A 19688-nucleotide genomic window follows, 5' to 3' on the forward strand; every position below is an offset into this window, starting at 1 on the left:
CTGGCTTGAGCAGTAATGGCACAATCATCAGCATAGATGAAACTCTCTGTCCCTTCTGGCAGTGGCTGGTCATTTGTGTAGATGTTGAACATTGATGGAGCAAGCAAATGAGGCAGGCCATTCTTCTGTTTCTGCCATCTGCTTCTCTGGCCCTGGAACTCAACAAAATAGCTCCTGTTTTGTAGCAAGTTTCCTATGAGGTGGGTGAGGCGGTAGTCCTTTGTGATATTATACATCCCTCCCAGGAGGAGGCGGTGGTTCACAGTATCACAATCCGCCAACAGGTCCATGAAAACAGCCCCCATGATCCGCTGTCCCCCAAAGCCATCCTCTATGTGCTGAGCCAGGCCCAGCACTTTCGATGTGCAGCTCCCACCCCTCCTGAAACCAGCTTGCTGTGGGATCAGACATGGGTCCATCCCATGTCACAATACTAATTCTAGCTGATGAACTTGAAACTTCCTTTACTGTATGCTTGCTAATTTGCTATACTTTCATTCTTGATGCATGAGCAAAACAATGATAAACATAAAATGAGAGATGAAATGCTTTCAGGCATTATATATTAGGGCTGGGCGGTTTCGTTTCGTTAATTCGTAATTCGTTAAAAATTCGTTATTTTTTTTATAACGAAGCGATAACGAACCATTCTGGAGCAACTTAAAAACGAAACGAATTTTTCAATTCGTTTCTTAAATGCTTCGGATTCGTTATGTATTCGTTTCGTTATCGGTTTGAGGTCGTTTCGTTATTATTTCCGCATGTCTGGGGCAAGTTTTATAGTTGTTTTTTGTTTAATTAGTGAAAAAAAATGTAATATCACACCAACAGTCAACAACAGAGGGAGAGGGAAGCTTCAGAAGTTCCCCCTGTCCCATTTGGAGGTTTTTTAGCGTATTGCGCGGTCGCGTCCGCCATTAACGAATCGATTCGTTATTGTTTCATATTTGTTTCGTTAATGTTTCGTAATTTTTTTTACATTTACGAAATTTCGTAAATATTGAACTTTTTAAAAGAAAAATTTCGGAATTCTTTTAAATATCGAAACGCAAAACCCCCCAAAAAACGAATTGATTTTAGAAACAAATTTTTCCGTTGTTACCCAGGCCTATTATATATCATAACTTAGTTAACTGTGTCAGTGAGATAATCAGGTTCTTCTGCTAGGGCAAATATTTCAATAGGCTGGACTCAGAAAAGAAACATTTCTACACAAAAGCAAGAAGCAAGAGATTTTATAGCAAATACTGATGGTTGCTTGCTACCAGTTGGTGCCACCTGGGCATTCACAGTCTGTAAAAGGTGACTGGGGTGAGAGTGGATGAAAGAAGTAGAGAAGAAAGAAGTCCCACAAATGTAAGAGCAGCTGAAATCTCTAAAGCCCCTTTCATCCAGATCCTGATCCACTGCCTTAATTGGACTTTTCTTCACATCAGATGATGAGAAATGTTGTGTGTATATTAAACTGAAGCAGCTTTAAGCATGGCTGCATCACTCATAGCCTCATAGCACGATTTTAGTACCTGTCATTTTAACTGCTATTTTTTGGCCTTCTTAATAAATTATTGATTTTTCTCTACCAGACTTCTATTCTTTTTTGGAGTTACTTCAGGTAATTTTCTGTTTTTAAAACCTTTAGCCTTAAAGAAGGTTAATACTTGGGAGGACATTTTCCTCAGACCAATAAACCCAGCAGAGCCAATCACCATTCAGATCTCATAATATTGTAGATTATTCGGCAATCATAAAATTTCTTAAGACTTGAATGGGCATTTCTTCTTGGTAGAAAAAACAGTGTTCCAAGAATCCAATTGCACTAATGTAAAGGAACCTGTATTCACCCTATCAAATAGCAAGATAGAGAAGAAGTGTCTCCAAAACCTGATGGAGTATAGAGTACAAGTATTAAAACAAAATGCCAAATTACTCTTTGAGTGAAAATAAAATGTTACTGCTGGAGTTGGGAAATTATATGCAATATCTATTTGTTTGCTTGTTTGTTTCAAAATAAAACAGTAGACTAAAATAACGAATATAGTAACCAGCAGCAACATTTAATTTGGGACCCCCTTAATCTCTCTTATACCAAACCTAGTGCCTGAATACCAAAGGGACCAGATTCTATCTGATCTTGGAAGCTAAGCAAGGTCAGTCCTGCTTAGTACTTGGATGGAAGACTGCCAACTAATACCAGGTGCTCCACCCATGTGGCCATAATAAGTTTACAGGCGACTTGAAAACATACACATACAAGGAAATATTAGAATGGAACATAGAAACTGAGCAAGTCAAGGAATGTATGATCAAATGAGCAAAAATCATAGGTCAACCAATAAAGTTGGAGGAATGGGAGAAGATTTGGAATCACAAATTAAAGTATACATACTCCTATGACCTGAAAGAAAACTGGTACAAAATGATGTACCAGTGGTATATGACCTCACAAAAATTAACTAAATACTACAAAAATATGCAAAACAAATGTTGGAAATGTGACACCCATGTGGGGACATTCTACCAAATGTGGTGGACTTGCGGAATAGCAAGAGCCTATTGGAAAGGAATATAGGAAACAAGTTAGAAGATACAACTTAAACCAGAATAATTTTTATTGGGAATGACAGATATGGACTGGGATATAAACAAAGATATATTGTTTAATTATACGACAATGGTAGCCAGAAAAGTATATGCTAGAATATGGAAAACAAAAGAAAAACCCTCGTTAGACCAATGGATAATAATAGTATTGGAGATTATGCATATGGACAAGCCCGTATCCAGGATTTTGTTTCGGGGGGGGGGGGGGGGGGGCGGCGGCTGAGTTTGGATCGGAGGGGGGGGGGCTGAGTCTGAGTGAAAGAGGGTCTACCCTAGCAAACCTTTTGTATTGTTACCCCAATACCCCCATGTATATAGGATATATTGAGCATGGTGATCAGCTCATGATATGAATAAACATAACAGTTTAAATAACATACCAGTAAGGCCTTCTCGCAGACCACCATCAGAATTTGGGGGGGGGGGGGCTGAAGCCCCCCAAGCCCCCCCCCCCCCCCCCGGCTACATGCCTGCATATGGATAAATTGACCCAATCAGTAACAAAAATCGAAGGTAAACTCAAGAAAATAACAGAATGGACACTCTTTAAAGATTACATGCCAAAGAACAAAGGGAATATGATAATTTAATCCAACTGATTCAGAAGAATAATTGCTCCACACAAGGAGCTGCGTAGGGGTGGAGAGAGATTTGCCCCCCCCCCCCACGGAGGACAATGGTTGGCATGGAACCATCCAGAATAGGGGGCAGAACTGGGCTAAGCCTTAGGCTCAGTCTCCTTGGCTCATTCTGAGCTCTTTCAGCGACCCACCACACCTGCCCATTTGGGCAGTATATCCGTGGTTGCCAGCTGGGACCGGGTAGGGATTTTTACCTCTCCTATGTTCTAGGAAGGTTTTTTGCCTACCTTATATTGCCTTTTAGGGGCTAGCTGGGATGGTGTGGCATCTAAATAGGTTAGCATAAATAGAGAGGAAGATCGGATATTCGGTGTACACCCAAGGCACCCCCTTCAGGGGTGAAGGTCTGTAGCTAAAACACTCACCTGCAGATCACTTGGACGGGGTGAGGTGAAATCAACTGGCATTAAATTGGTGAGAATCTGGCCTCAATAATGTTGGGGGAGGCTTCTCCAGGTTTCCTTAGAGGTTGCCTGGTTGTACATTTGCACAGGACCCAGGTGTTTCGCCCAAGTCACCAGGGAGTAGTCCAGGCATGGATGCTACCTTGACTTTGCCCCTCACCAAGTACCCTAGTTTGAGTATAAAAAGTTAAATAGGTAATTTTAATTAAAATTGCCCAATTTAAACCCAAGTTATTGTCAGTCTCGTTATTTCGGGAGGTGGACAGGCAAATGTGGACTGAAGAGGAGGAGCATAGTTTGAGAAGTAACTCCAAAACCAATTAAATAAACCACAATGAAGATGATTGGGAGTGCATAAACTTTTCCCCTCCCCCCAGCCCCTGCTTTCCTCCCTTTTACCTTTTCTCTCTTATTCCTTTTCCTCTTTCCCCCTTTCCCCTATTTTATCATTAATGGAAAATACATACTATAATAATATTATTTAATAAATACACACACACACACACTGAATAGAGATAAATTACCACACCTAACTTAAGTCTTGGTGATATCAATTAATCTTTTCAAAGAATAACTCTGGATTTATCCAATGCATACATCTCTGAAGGAGATGCAGCATCATTTTTTCTAAGTTTAGAAAACAATCAAAGAAGGCATAGTATTAATAGACTCCTAGATCATCATGCTCAGTGCCTTTTGTTTGCTGTCTTTGATATACTCAGAGGGTAGCCCCATAATGCTGATCAAACTTAAGAACTTCCTAACTGTGAGAGATGTTCAGCAGTGGAACTTTCTGCTTCCGAGTGTGGTGGAGACTCCTTCTTTGGAGGCTTTTAAACAGAGGCTGGATAGCTATTTGTCAGGGGTGCTTTGAATGCTATATTCCTGCTTCTTGGCAGGGGGTTGGACTGGATGGCCCATGAGGTCTCTTCCAATGATTCTATGATTCTATAATCCATTTTCCATTGCTAGTCCAGATGGCATTTAATCTTTGAGCAAGCCTTGCATCAGCTCCGGTCTGACAGCCTTTTTATTATTTATTTATTTATTTATTTATTTACCACATTTGTATATCGCCTTTCTCAGGCCGAAGGCAAATCTTTCCATTTTAGAATGAATCATATTGCATTTTAATGTATCAAAATAGCAACCAGTGATTTTTTAAAATTAATTCTTCACATACTGGAGGCAGCCATCTTAGTGTACCCATTTCCAAGAGGGGGCAGAGCTTAGGAGCAGTCTGGAGGGAAATGTGGAGAGCCTTTGTGATTGGCTGGGAGAAAGTGGGTGGAGCTTAGTTAGAGTGGAGGAAAAAAATTGCCTGTAAGGGTGCATTTTAAAATCTGACAGTTCAGTGAGAGTTTGTGTGTTGAAGAAGGAAGTTAGGTTTTGGGAAAGCTAGGAGAAGAGGAGTTAGTAAAGCCAAAAGTTGGTTAGTTAGTAAAGATAGATAGCTAGAATAGTTAGTACAGAGAATAGGCAGATCCAAGGGAAAGGATTGTCTGGAGTTTTTAGGATTTCTAGCCAGAGGGGAGTCTGCTAGTTTCCTGAGGGAGTGAAGAGTTGTTTTTGGAACCAAGTATTGAACTGTTTTTAAAGTAACCATACGCTCCAACTCATTATTGCAATTGTTAAGCTTAAGTGCCTGTATTGTTGAAGTTCTCACAAATAAACAACTTTGTTCTTTGTTAAACAACAATTGTCTCAGGAGTGCCTCTGAGTGAAGTAGTTCCATAGCAGTTTAAAGAAACAGAGTTTTAAGATTGGTGGCAGCGACATTTTAAAAGAATCTCATTGTTTTTTATCTCAGTGTTCTGAGCCTTGAGTGTGAATCCAGCATATTCCAGCCTATTTAAAAAACTTGGTTCAACACTCTTCTTAAATTAGGTGGTAGCCAGTGTTCATACTAAAGCCACCTCAGAATATAGCGTGTTCGTAACAAAGTCTCTGCAGCCTCCAAACACTTAATTGAATTTATATAATAATCCTTTACAATTGGTGATACAGCAGTGGGATCTCAAAACTAAGGGTGATCCTCTCCGTGTGGTAGAGATTCCTTCCTCTCTCATCCTCTAATCTTTCACACTAGATGTATCACCACACCAAAATACAACTCACTTCTTCTCTGAGAAACACAATGAAATGAGTGCCTGTCCAAATCGTGACTGACTTCCTAACTTGAATAGAAAACAAAATTTGCCAAAGTTTAGCTAACAGAATTTTCTGGGCTAAGATTTCTTGAAAATGTATGACATACTTAAGCATAAGATCTTATTTTTCACTATTATTTTAGCAAGCGTAAGGACAAATATTATTACTATAGAAAATCTGGTCCCCAGTTGCAGAAGAAACTCTCAGTAAAATGTTTGATGGAAATAAAATTAAATGAAAGAGCCTTGACAATTAGTTGCATTCACAATATGTTATTAGCTGTGTCATAGTTCAATGTAAAGTCCCAATATGATAAACAATGTGCCAACTACTCAAAGAGGATGTAACTGAGTGGTATATTTATTGTCAGAAATAATTGGCTGTAGTCCACTCTCTCTTCCTGCTTATTGATTTTGTCATATCCTGAGGCCAACTAGCAAAGCTTTTACAAAAAGATAAAAAAGCGGCATCAAATCTGTGGGAGAACCATAGCCTTTCAAGAAAGAGCTAACTTTAAATCTGTAACAAACACACACCAAACTAAAGACACTTCTTACAGCCAAGAGACTATCCTACAGGTTGAAAGTTAGCATTTATCAGCCAGTTGAACTTTTTACAGGGTTCCTTTTCTCTCTTGATCTCAAGAGCTATTTGGATAAAGTCCCCCAGAACTTCAAATGAAGTGTTTATAGACTTCGAGGTGGAACGTAACTAGATTGGATTTACAGATCTGTGACTGAACTGCTTTCACTGTATTCCCAAGCAGTCAATAAAAAGGATTCATCTCATTAAGATATATATATAATAGAAAATAAGCCACATTTTATCTATATTATTGTTGTTTCCACTGCTATCTAAAAGTGCAGTTAATGAAAAAGTAAGTAAGGATAATTCATCTGAATGAAACAACTTCAGGTATATCCCAGTTAACAAATGGGTATTAGTGCTTTAACAAAAAAGGCATCATAAATAACATAAATGAAACATGGATAAGTTCCTACAACAGCATAATAATAATAATAATAATAATAATAATAATAATAATAATTGTACATGTTTCAGTTAACTTTTTATTTGGTACTAACAATATGCACCTGTAACATGAAGCCAATATATCAGGTAAGATTTGCATAAATAACAAACTCCTGCTGTTTCCCATTTCAGTGTTTATTGCATTATTTATTATAGAGATGCTTTTGAAATACAGCTCAAAAGCATGTTTCATCTGTCTTACTTCACTGTTTTATTTTTTTTAGATGTATCATGCCCAACCTGTGGCTATCCTGTTGTTTGGGACTTCAATTTCCAGAAGTTCTAACCAGCTTGTCCAAAAATCAGAAAATCTGGGAGTTAAAGTCCAAAACACCTGGAGGGCCACAGTTTGTCCAGGCCTGCTTTAGACTAGGAAAATGAGGGCCCTTGTCATTTATCAGCTGCTATTATTATTTGAAACACAACAAGATTAGTACACAGCAAACAAGATTACTATGCTAGCTGTTGTATTGGATCATACGTTGGACACTTCCCAAGTTTCTAGGACTGTGTGATATATCGGCTAATAATGCATGCAGATCCGAGTAGTTTGGCCTTTTGCAGCAGACAGATGGTAATTTTGTCAGTGCTGCTTGTGTTTCAGTGCAGGCCAAGGTCTTTAGGTGTTGAACCCAGCTATTATTATTATTATTATTATTATTATTATTATTATCATCATTATCATCATTATCATCATCATCATCATCATCTCCATCTCCTGCTTTATCTCCCCTGAAGGGGACTAAAAGTGGCATGACATAAAAGCATCATCATAACAATTGAAAATATACAAATATATGAATGTTAAAACAGGATTAAATATAAACAGTATTAAAAAATCCCTTGGAGTGCAGACAGTGTGTCTGAGAGATCAGAGAGTGACAGTGTGTGTGTGTGTCAGAGAGAGTGGTCGCATGATGGGTCAGAGAATGGAGAGATTGAGACCTGTCCTAGCAACAGCAGCAACGTTGGTAGGGTACCTCTTTGAGGAACGAGAGCTCTCACACAAGGTAGAGGCTAGGTGCCATGACACTGCCGTGTGCCACAGTATTGCATTAGAGTTGAGAGAGAGGGAGTTTAGTTTGACTTTGGGAAAGAGAAGTCAGTCAGTGGTTAGGGTAGGTGTTGGTGTGTGTATTGTCGAAGGCTTTCATGGCTGGAATCACTAGGTTCTTCTGGGTTTTTTCGGGCTATAGGGCCATGTTCTAGAGGCATTTCTTCTGACGTTTCACCTGCATCTATGGCAAGTATCCTCACTAACATTTTAAAATACCAGAAAAACTAAAACTGATCAGGTAGCAATCTGTCCATGAGTTCTTTCAACCTCATCCTGCCCATTACCTTAGGTGCACACATTTAAATACTGGATATTTCTGGGACAGAGTATCTTAAAAAGGGAGTGACCTCACACTAAATAGCTGAAATTCTTTCTCCCCACCCATCAGATCTTGTCGGACGCACCCTCAAATTCCTCTTCCCCTCCCCCCACAAACTTCTGAGACAGAAAAATATCTGGAGAGTTTCTGAGCCCTTCGGGCCATGGATTTATGGTGCATGGGAACTGCAAAAAAGATATATGATCAGTGTTGACTTATAATGGAGCTTCTAACTGCATTATATGGCAGTGTAGATGGGGCCCAGAATGCCTGAGTTATAAAGTGAATTGCTCAATAATTCACAGAGCTTTCTCACTTTATTAGAGTGTCTCATGTCTGATTTTGGAGACAAATCTTTTAATATTCTCTCATAAATCCTTTCAGAAGGAACTTCATTGAGCCTTATTCCAGTTCCAGTTCTTAGCCAAGCTCAAAATCTCCATGTGTGCTGTGTAATTCATAAATACCTTTTTAGTTTCCTGTCAATTAAGCCTAGAGCATTAGAACTCTGCAGTAATCATGTATGCTGTAAGTTTTTTGAAATACATTTCTTTTCCATATGTTAAAAAAAATCCTGTTATTTGGGAAGGATGTTTATAAGAGGCTGTCCTCAAACCCACACACACACAAGACATGTTGGATCTAGTTCTGTAACTGCTAATGACATCTTGCAAATTGATTCTGGATTTTTAACGTGTTGCTATTTGACTTCTCGAATCAGCAGGTCTTCCTTTATTCAACTTGTAAGCAAATACTGATTAAGTGGCAAGAACATTTATGACATGTGAAATATAATATTTGAGCACTGTCACACTGTAGAATTAATGCAATTTGGCACCACTTTAACTGTCATGACTCAATGCCATAGAATTGCAGGCCCTATAGTTTTACAAGGTCTTTAGACTTTTCTGACAGAGTGCTGATCCCTCATCAAACTTCAAATTCCAAGGTTCCATAACACTGAGCCATAGCAGTTAAAGTGGTGTCCAACTTCATTAATTCTATGATATAGATGCAAACTGTGACTTTAAAGAAAAATTAGAAAGACACAAAGCCTATCTGGAGACCTATTTGCTGTTCTATGCTAGTATGAAGAAATCTCAGTGGGGGAAAAACCTAACATATTACAAAATGAGGTTTATTGCTTTCCCTGACAGGTTTGTTCCTCTTAAATTTCAACCAGCAGGGAGGAAAGAAAGCATCTCTTTGGCTATCTTGAAATCCATTAGCATTTAATTAGAAACAGAAACTGGCTTCAGGTGAATGCCAGGCACAAAGATTTATATGAAAAAGTAGAGAAGGTAAAGTTTATCTCAAATTTATTATTAAAGCCTTCTGCATTTTCTTCAAAATCCTAAAGGAAGACCAATAAAACATTTGACTTTTTGAAGCAATGGCTTTTTATATAGATAGTTAATTAAAACTGTTTTCCCTGTTATAGTTTAGAAAGTAAAAATATCACAGTAGGTTTTTTAAATTTTAGTGTATTTCTTGATTTGGTTCAGAGTTTGAGCAAGTAGAAAACATCAATAAGTTACAAAGGCCATTACAAGAATTGCTAAAATTCCATAGCAATTTCACCATATTTGAAAAGCTGTCAAGGGAAATGTACATATGAGGGGGAAGGGGGGAGGAGGAGGAGGAGGGGTATAAAGGATAGGGGGATTATTTATTAGCAAATCCCACAATCCGTTCCACCACTTGTAATTGAATGTGGCTTAGGTAATTTAAAATCAAAAGCTGAATGAGCTGGAACAATCTTCTGGCCGAAAAACCACCACACTTAAAAGAACTGTTAAGCCTTTGGCTTACTTGAGGTATCTTTAGGCTAGAATGTGCTGGATTCGCACTCAGGCTTTGTACTCTGAGGAAACACTGAAGAGATTCCCCTTTAAAACACACGCTGCCACCATTTAACCTTGATTTCTTCTGTAAACTGCTTTAGATCTTCACACACAGAGGCACATTGAGGCAGTGATTGTGAACAAAGAACAATGTTGTTCATTTGAGAGAACTTGAACAAAACAGGCATTAAGCTTAGTTGTTTCAATATTGGTTAAAGCATATGGTTTCTTCAAAATTTAGTTGCAAATAACACACCTCTTTCTCTCCAGAAATGAATGACAGGATTCCTCTCTGCCTAGTAATCCTAAACTCCACACAGACAGTCCTTTCCTTTTGGGATCTGTCTCTCCACTCCCCAGCTATCCTTCCCAATAGCTGTAAATCTTCTCACTAACTAGCTCTGCTAGTTAACTGACCAACTTCAGGCTTCCATAACTCTTCTCTTCTTCACACCAAACTCTAATCTTCCTTCTTTGACACCCAGACTTCTAACTGCTTCTTCTTCGACACCCAGATCCTATCTGAGCTGTCGGGTTTCAAAATGCATCCTTAAAGTCATTTTTTCTTTTCTCAAGTTAAGCTCCACCCACTCTCTTCCAGCCAATCACTAACTCCTCACATTTCCCTCCAAGCTGCTCCTAATCAGCCCCCCTCCAGGAAATTAGTTTATAAGATGGATGCCCCCCAGGCACCCTTTTAAAACGGCTACTGAACTTCCTGGGCTTACTTTTCTGAACTTTTCCCAGCCTAACAGGTAGGGAATTCATCACAAGGGGTTTCTAAGCCAGGGTTATTTATTACATGGCCATGCTAAGTTTTGGCAATCTTCCCCATTAAGTAAATTACCCTATTCTGAACCGGGAGGTGTGTGTTTTGGGGGGGGGGGCATTAAGTTAACAGAATGCCATTTTTTTTCATAACAGAGGCAGCTAGAATTTCTTTAGCCCCACTAAAGTCAGGTGTCTTTTTGTTTCAGTATCATCAAACCATTGCTATAATTACAAAAGGGGGGGGGGGAGAGAGAGAGACTGAACTCGGAAGCTTTATTTACACTATGTTAAAATAAGTCTGATATTCCTTATTATTTATTAGAGGCCTTGTGTCCTTTAAATATTTTTCATACATGCAATTATGGACTTCAGGAAATTTAAGGAAAAACTGAGTGTGGTTCCATGGACAGGTATACTAAAAGAGTAGGGTGTTGATGATAAATGGGAGATTCTTAAAAGTGAGATACTGAAGGCACAATTGCCGAAATGCCAGCAAGGAAAAAAAATAAAAGTGTAAAATAACGAGAATCGATATCTAAAGAACTATGGTCCCTCTTTTAATCTTCTAATCTGCCAGAACCCGCGCCATCAACTTGATTGGTCTAATTTACCATATCTATGATCGAATTGTTACTGTTACCATAGCACTTTGTAACAAATGCACTGTCCTGCACTGTCACTTTAGAACCAATCATGCATACTGTTAACTATCTGCACTTTACGCCTTATGTCACCACTTATGCCAATTGTGTTGCTCTTAACAACTTATCAACTACCTATACAAGTGCACTTTACGATCCTTGGCATAGTGAAAGGAACAGGATGTATTAAGGGGCGGGAAGGCTGGGATCTAGCTATGTGTAATCATAACAATATTTGTTATCAAATGCTAACAGTTGGATCAACAACAGAGGAGAATGGAGGGAACTTCCCCGGGGGTGGTGGTTCCGTGGGTGGGGGGGCCGCCATAGAGGTGGTGACAGGTAGAGGGAGATACGGGAAAGGGAGAACAAAAGATCCATTTTGGCCCAAAATTTATAACAATAAATTGGCAAACCCAAGCAATCTTAGATATAAACAAATTCGGCCCAAAATTCATAATAGAATATTGGCAATTCCAAAGATCACTCAATTCACATCTCAACAACCCATTCGGCCCGAAATTAACAATGATTTATTGACAATTCCAAAACACTCTCCTGACAAGATACAGCTGAGGTGCCAGGTTGGTGGCCCCTCCAGGCTAAAGGTGGTGCTGCTCAATGCCAGGTCAGTAAATGGGAGAACTTGCATTATTCAAGATCTAATCCTGGAAGAACAAGCTGACCTGGCTTGTATAACGGAGACCTGGTTGGACGAGGGGGGAGGGGTAAATCTCTCCCAACTCTGTCCGCCAGGCTACTCCGTTCAGCACCAACCAAGGCTTGGAGGGCGGGGAGGCGGAGTCGCAGTGGTCTATAAGGTTTGTATTCCCCTGATCAGGTGGCCCATCCCACAGTCATCTTCTTTTGAGTGTGCCGGCTTTAGGATAGGTGACCGGGACAGGATAGGGATTCTGTTGGTGTACCGACCACCCCGCTGCACAACAGTCTCCTTATCTGAGCTAGCGGGAGTGGTCTCAGACTTGGCATTGAGCTTCCAACGGCTTAAAGTCTTGGGGGACTTCAATGTCCATGCCGAGACCTCTCTTTCGGGTGCAGCTCAGGACTTCATGGCCGCCATGGCAACCATGGGCCTGTCCCAATTAGTATCTGGTCCCACCCATAGTGCCGGGCACACACTGGATTTGGTCTTTTCTCAAGGATGGGGTGAAAGTGATGGGGTGGAGGAGCTGACCATCGCTCCATTGCCATGGACCGATCACCACCTGATCAGGTTTAGACTCACTGCGCCTCCTAACCTCCGCAGGGGTGGTGGACCTATTAGAATGGTCCGCCCCAGGAGGCTTATGGAGCCAAAAGGCTTCCTGACGGCTCTTGGGGAATTCTCCACCTTCTTGGCTGGCGACTCTGTCGATGTCTTGGTCTCTCGCTGGGATAGGGAAATGACCAGGGCAATCGACACAATCGCTCCGGAACGCCCCCTCTCAAGTAACCGAGCTAAACCTGATCCTTGGTTTACCGAGGAGCTGGCAGCGATGAAGCGAAAGAAGAGGAGGCTGGAGTGCGTGTGGCGCCAGAACCCCACCAACCCTGCCCAAACACACCTGAATGCCTTCCTAAGGTCCTATGGTGTGGCAATTGCGGCGGCACAGAAAACATTTCTTGCCGCCAACATTGCATCTGCGAAGAACCGTCCAGCTGAGCTGTTCCGAGTTGTCAGGGGTCTGTTAAATCCGCCGAAAAGCGAGACCCCTGATAACACGGTAGCTCGCTGTGAAGCATTTGCTCGATTCTTCGCGGATAAAATTGGGTGGATTCGGTCGGGCTTTGACGCCATATTAACGGCAGTCTCTGGGGATGTAATGAGAGCATCTGCTTGTCTGCTTGTTTTGTTGGATTCATTTCAATTAGTTCAGCTTGAGGATGTGGACAGGATCCTTGGAGAGGTGCGACCCACCACATGCATCCTAGACCCCTGCCCTTCCTGGCTGATCAAGGAACCCAGAGGGGGTTTGGCAGGGTGGGTGAAGGTGATGGTTAATACCTCCTTACAGAAAGGAGAGTTTCCAGTGAGCTTAAAGCAAGCTATTATAAAACCTCTGTTGAAGAAACCATCACTGGATCACACCCAATTCGACAACTATCGGCCAGTTTCCAATCTCCCCTATTTGGGCAAAGTCATGGAACGTGTGGTGGCAACACAACTCCAGGGGTTTCTGGTAGACACTGATTATCTAGATCCGGCACAGTCTGGCTTTAGGCCGGGACATGGTACTGAGACAGCCTTGGTCGCCTTGGTAGATGATCTGCGCAGGGAACTAGACAGGGGGAGTGTGTCCCTGTTGGTTCTGCTGGACCTCTCAGCGGCCTTCGATACCGTCGATCACGGTATCCTTCTGGGACGCCTCATGGACATGGGGCTCGGGGGCACTGCTCTGCAGTGGCTCCGATCCTTCCTTGAGGGTCGGTCTCAGAAGGTGTTATTGGGTGACACCTGTTCGGCCCCACAACCATTGTTGTGTGGAGTCCCACAGGGTTCAATTCTGTCCCCGATGTTATTCAACATCTACATGAAGCCGCTGGGGGAGATCATTCGGAGTTTCGGAATGAGATGTTATCTCTACGCAGATGATGTCCAAATCTGTCACTCCTTCTCACCTGTCACCAAGGAGGCTGTCCAGACCTTGAATCGGTGCTTGGCTGCTGTGTCGGACTGGATGAGAGCTAACAAATTGAAATTGAATCCAGACAAGACAGAGGTCCTACTGGTCAATCGTAAGGCCGAACAGGGTATAGGGTTACAGCCTGTGTTAGACGGGGTTACACTCCCCCTGAAGACGCAGGTTCGCAGCTTGGGAGTGATCCTGGACTCATCACTGAGCCTGGAACCCCAGGTCTCAGCGGTGGCCGGGAGAGCTTTCGCACAATTAAAACTTGTGCGCCAGCTGCGCCCGTACCTTGGGAAGTCAGATCTGGCCACGGTGGTCCACGCTCTTGTCACATCCTGTTTGGATTACTGCAACGCACTCTACGTGGGGTTGCCTTTGAAGACTGCTTGGAAACTTCAACTAGTCCAACGGGAGGCAGCCAGATTGCTCACCGGAGCGGCATACAGGGAGCATACCACCCCCCTGTTATGCCAGCTCCACTGGCTGCCGATCCAATTCCGAGCACAATTCAAGGTGCTGGTTTTGACCTACAAAACCCTATACGGTTCCGGCCCAGTGTATCTGTCCGAACGGATCTCCCTCTACGTCCCACCTCGGAGTCTAAGATCTTCTGGGGAGGTCCTGCTCTCGACCCCGCCTTTATCACAAGTGAGACTGGCGGGGACGAGGAGCAGGGCCTTCTCAGTGGTGGCCCCCCGCCTGTGGAACTCACTCCCCGGGGAGATCAGATCAGCGACCTCCCTCCTCTCATTCAGGAAAAAGCTGAAAACTTGGATGTGGGACCAGGCTTTCGGAAACTCTGGCAGCTAAAAAAGAAAGACCATAATGATGGACAAATAATGAAGAAATCTATTGGACCTATGGAATGCGAAACACTGACCATGAGACTGTTTATTGTTGTGCTATGGTGCTATATATTGTTTTTAATCTGTTAATTGTTTAATTATTGTAATTGTTTTTATATTTGCATGTATTTGAATAAGGGCATCGAATTGTGCCTTCTTTTTGTAAGCCGCCCTGAGTCCCCCCTTGGGGGTGAGAAGGGCGGGGTATAAGTAGCAGAAATAAATAAATAAAATTAACTGAGCTAAGATTTAAAAGAGGCATGCACAAGAAATGGAAAAGGGGGGAAATCACTAAAGAGGAATTAAAACAAATACCCAACATATGTAGAGAAAAGGTTCATAAGGCAAAGCAAACTCAGGCTTGCCAGAGAGATTAAACCCATTAAAATGGGGGTTTTTTTTGTTATGTTACCAAAAAAAGGAAGAAAAAGGAAATAGTAGGGCCTCTACGAGGTGGTGAAATGCTATCAAAGGAAAGGGAAAAGGCAGAGCATCTCAACACCTTCTTTGCCTCAGTCTTCTCCCAAAAATTGGTGTTCAACCTGAGCAATATGGTAAGGTAATAGGGAAATGCAACCCCAAATAAGTAAAGAAGTAGTCCAGGAATACCTGGCAACCCTAAATGAATTCAAGTCTTCAAGGGCCAGATGAACTATATCCAAGAATATTGAAGGAACCAGCAGAAGCCATTTCAGAACTACTGGCAATAATCTTTGTGACTTCTTGAATAACAGGAGAAGTCCCAGGAGACTGGAGGAGGGCAAATGGTGTTGCTATCTTCAAGAATGGAGAAAAAGAGAACCCAAACAATTACCATCCATTCAGCTTGACTTCAATATCTGGAAAGATTCTGGAGTAGATAATTAAGGAGGCAGTCTGAAATCACTTCAAAATGAATGCTATGATTACTAAAAATCAACATGGATTCTCAAAAACAAGTCATACCAGACTAATCTTATCTCTTTGTTTGATTGAGTTACAAACTTGATAGATGCAGGGAATGCTATGGACGTAGCCTATCTTGATTCCAGTAAGGCCTACAATAAAGTCCCCCATGACCTTGCAAGCTAGTCAAATGTGGGTGAGGCAATACTACTCTTAGTTGAATCTGTAATTACTAATTGGTGTTCACCAATGGTTCCTCTTCATCCTGAAAAGAAGAGACTAGTGGAGTGCTACACGGTTCAGTCATGGGCCAAGTACTGTTAAACGTCTTTATTAATGATTTGGATGGATGTTTAGAGGGCATGCTTATTAAATTTGCAGATGACACCAAAATATGAAGGATAGCTAATACTCCAGAGAACAGGATCAGAATTCAAAATGACCTTAATAGATTAGAGAGTTGGGCCAAAACTAACAAAATGAATTTCAACAAGCACAAATGTAAGATACTACACTTAGGCAGAAAAAATGAAATGCAAAGATCCAGGATGGGTGATGCCTGGCTCGAAAACAGTCCATGTGAGAAAGATCTTGTTGTCTTTGTGGACAACAAGCTGAACAAGTTGAACATCAGTAGTGTGATGCAGCAGCTTAAAAAGCCAATGGTATTTTGGGCTGCATCTAAAGGAGTATAGTGTCTAGACAGAGGTAAGTCATGGTCCTTTTATACTCTGCTTTGGTTAGACCTAATCTGGAATTCTGTGTCCAATTCTGGGCACCACAGTTCAAAAGAGATACGGAAAAACTGGAAGGTGTCCAGAGGAGGGCAACTGAAATGATCAAAGGTCTGAAGACCAGGCCCTATGAGGAGTGTCTTAAAGAACTGGGTATTTTTAGCCTACAGAAGAGAAGGTTGAGGGGAGACATGATAATCATGTATAAAAATGTGAAAGGGTGTCATAAAGAAGAGGGTGCAGACTTGTTTTCTACTGCCCTTGAAACTAGGACTAGGAAAAATGGGTTCAAATTACAGGAAAGTAATTTCCTGTAATTTGAACATTAGGAAGAACTTCCTGGCTGTACAAGCTGTTCAGCAGTGGAACTCCCAGCCACAGAGTGGGGTGGAAGGTCCTCCCTTAGAAAATTTTAAACAGAAGCTGGATGGCCATCTGTTAGGGATACTTTTATTATGCTTTTCCTGCATGACAGATGGTTGGTCTAGATGGCCCATGTGGTCTCTTCCAACTCTATTACTCTATGATTCTATTACTCTAAATGGAGATAAATATTAGCCTGGTTGTATTGTTAACCTCAACTAGAATAGACCTATTTAATCACTAGAATTTGCCTACATATTGAACTGTGAATGATTCCATTTTGCACTATGGGATTCAGAGAACTTTGGTGATTTGGCAGCCGAACTGCTAAAAACAGACTAGGCAGAGGGCAGCCAAAGACTCAACTGGAACAGAACACATGACACCGGATCTTTTGGCTACATTTGGGAGGTCCAGCTACTCCGTGATTGACAAGACCAGCCGCACTCAGGTTTTTTCCCCATTAGCATTGCCAAAGCCAATCAGAAAAAGAAAGCAAATTACATGGGTTTTTTTACAAAGTCCATCATCATCATCATATTTCATTACTTATTAATCGCCTTCCATCCGAGATGCTCTAGGCCAGTGGTTCTCAACCTGGGGTTCCCAGATGTTTTTGGCCTACAATTCCCAGAAATCCCAGCCAGTTTAGCGGCTGTTAGGATTTCTGGGAGTTGAAGGCCAAAAACATCTGGGGACCCCAGGTTGAGAACCACTGCTCTAGGTGATTTACAAGCCAAATTGCAAAAGATAAAAATACATACTTATAAAAATTAATAATTAACATAGATCAAATTGATCTAGAGCTAAAATTTAGGGGTTTTTGCCAGGAGGAAGAGACCAATTAGGCTAATCAAAGAGTTATTTTTCTCTGGCGAGAAGAGAAGCACTCAATATTTTTCCCTGATTTCCCAATGAAATGTCTCACCAAGTTGAAGAAAAGCCATCGAGGTTTTATTTGTGATTCAGCTGAAAAGGATGCAGAGCTGCAATCATTCGCCAGCAGAGCATGAGGAGAATGCACCAATACAGTCATATTTATAGTAAATTCAAAGTTGTAGAGTTCAAACTTCCTGCCCCAGCTTCCCTGAAATTCCCCGCCATGATTGGGCGATGGGCCATCAGCTGGGAGGCGGCCCTCCCACCTCCGGCGGCTCTGGCCCAATCAGGAAGCTCCAGTGGTCCGTAGGATCCAATGGGGAGACCTCTGCCACCTGGCAGCGACAGCAAATCAGGAGAGAGGGAGGCAGGACAATAGAACACAAGGGAATCTGGGAAGGAGTCTTTAAACAAAGGAAATGCCATGTGGCCTGCGAGACAAAAAGCTCAAGCAGGGCTGATCTATTGTGTTCATGAGTGTTGCAAATCAACATGTGTAAAAATATCCAGATCCTTCCTGGCTGTGAGACAGGAGAACAATGAGGGCAGCCTGGGGTTAATGCTATCAATAAACAAAAAGCAGAGGGGAAGATTTCCCTTATCTTACTTGAAGAGTGATAGAAACTTTGCCAAACAATTCTTTACTCTAGTGGGACATCTCTGATGCTAGCGATAAGAATCTCCTCCTATTATCCATGCAAGTGTGTATTTGGCTGGAGGTTTCTGAAGGCCAGGTGGTTCGCTTACAACTTCTTTGGAGGGAGAAGGGGGCAAAGGGTCAGGAATACAAGGAAACATGAGGGGAAATATAGAAATACAGAAGAAAATATGAAAATATAGAAATCATAATACAGAGAGTAAACCCAACTACCTTCCCCCAGTGTCCATAAAGGGAAATATCCACGAGGGGGAAAGAGAGTCCCTTGTTTGTGAGATGGGGGACCATCAGGAGCCCAGGTGTGCCTCAGATGGCAAAATTCAAATACTTTTGTGGCATGATTTTCAGTAATAAATGGGTTACTTCCTGTTGTAAACATATGAGAATAGAGCATAAAGCCTTGATTAAATGATACCCACCAAACTGACCAAGGCTTAACCATTGCTATCCAGCCTGGTGTCCTTGCCCTTAGCAAAACTATAAGTTACTATCTGTGGGGGGGGGGGGGGGTCATGTTCGACTTCAAAATGCTCTAGTGAAAAGCCAGGTCTTAAGTGCTAGAGTAAAAGGCCCTAAGTCTATATATACCTGGATGAGCTCCTCCATTTCTCTATGGCATCCTGACATATGAGAGAGACCGATAGTGTGCTAGCTAGCTCCATGTTCTATCTCAGTGCCATCACTACTTAGGATTGCTTTTTGAGAATTCCATTTTTTTCTTCTGCATTATATCATTACATTTTCTTAGTTCATATCTTCCTTATAGTCCTTATTTTATTTTACTAATTTTGCTAGGGAGGTGAGTTGGGGTGGGGGGAGGTTGTAAGTTTTAAAAGAACATTTTAATAGACATTTTATTTGTAGAAATTTTAAAAATGTCTTTTAAATCAGTGGATGACCCAAATGTTCTGAAACATGGGTAGTTTGCAGTCATAAATGCATCCTCCAAGTGTGGCCATTTTCATCCTGATAGCCATATAAATGACAGAGGAGGCTTGCAAGTTCCCCCATTGGCACCAATGGGCCAGATCTTCCCAGAATGTAAATTGAGCTTTCAGCTGCCTAATAATGAAATTGTATTTTTTCCCCTCCCAATTTTAAGAATTTCTCAGTAAGTGGAATGAGAAGCAGTTGAAAACGGGACCGAAAAGAGCAAGGTTTTTGTTTTGTTTTGTTTTGTTAGCATCTTGCACACTCCTATTATTCAACAATTGTAGTTGGGACTAACCAATA

Source organism: Anolis sagrei, chromosome 1 (genome assembly GCF_037176765.1).
Source record: "Anolis sagrei isolate rAnoSag1 chromosome 1, rAnoSag1.mat, whole genome shotgun sequence".
In the NCBI taxonomy this organism is placed as follows: domain Eukaryota; kingdom Metazoa; phylum Chordata; class Lepidosauria; order Squamata; family Dactyloidae; genus Anolis; species Anolis sagrei.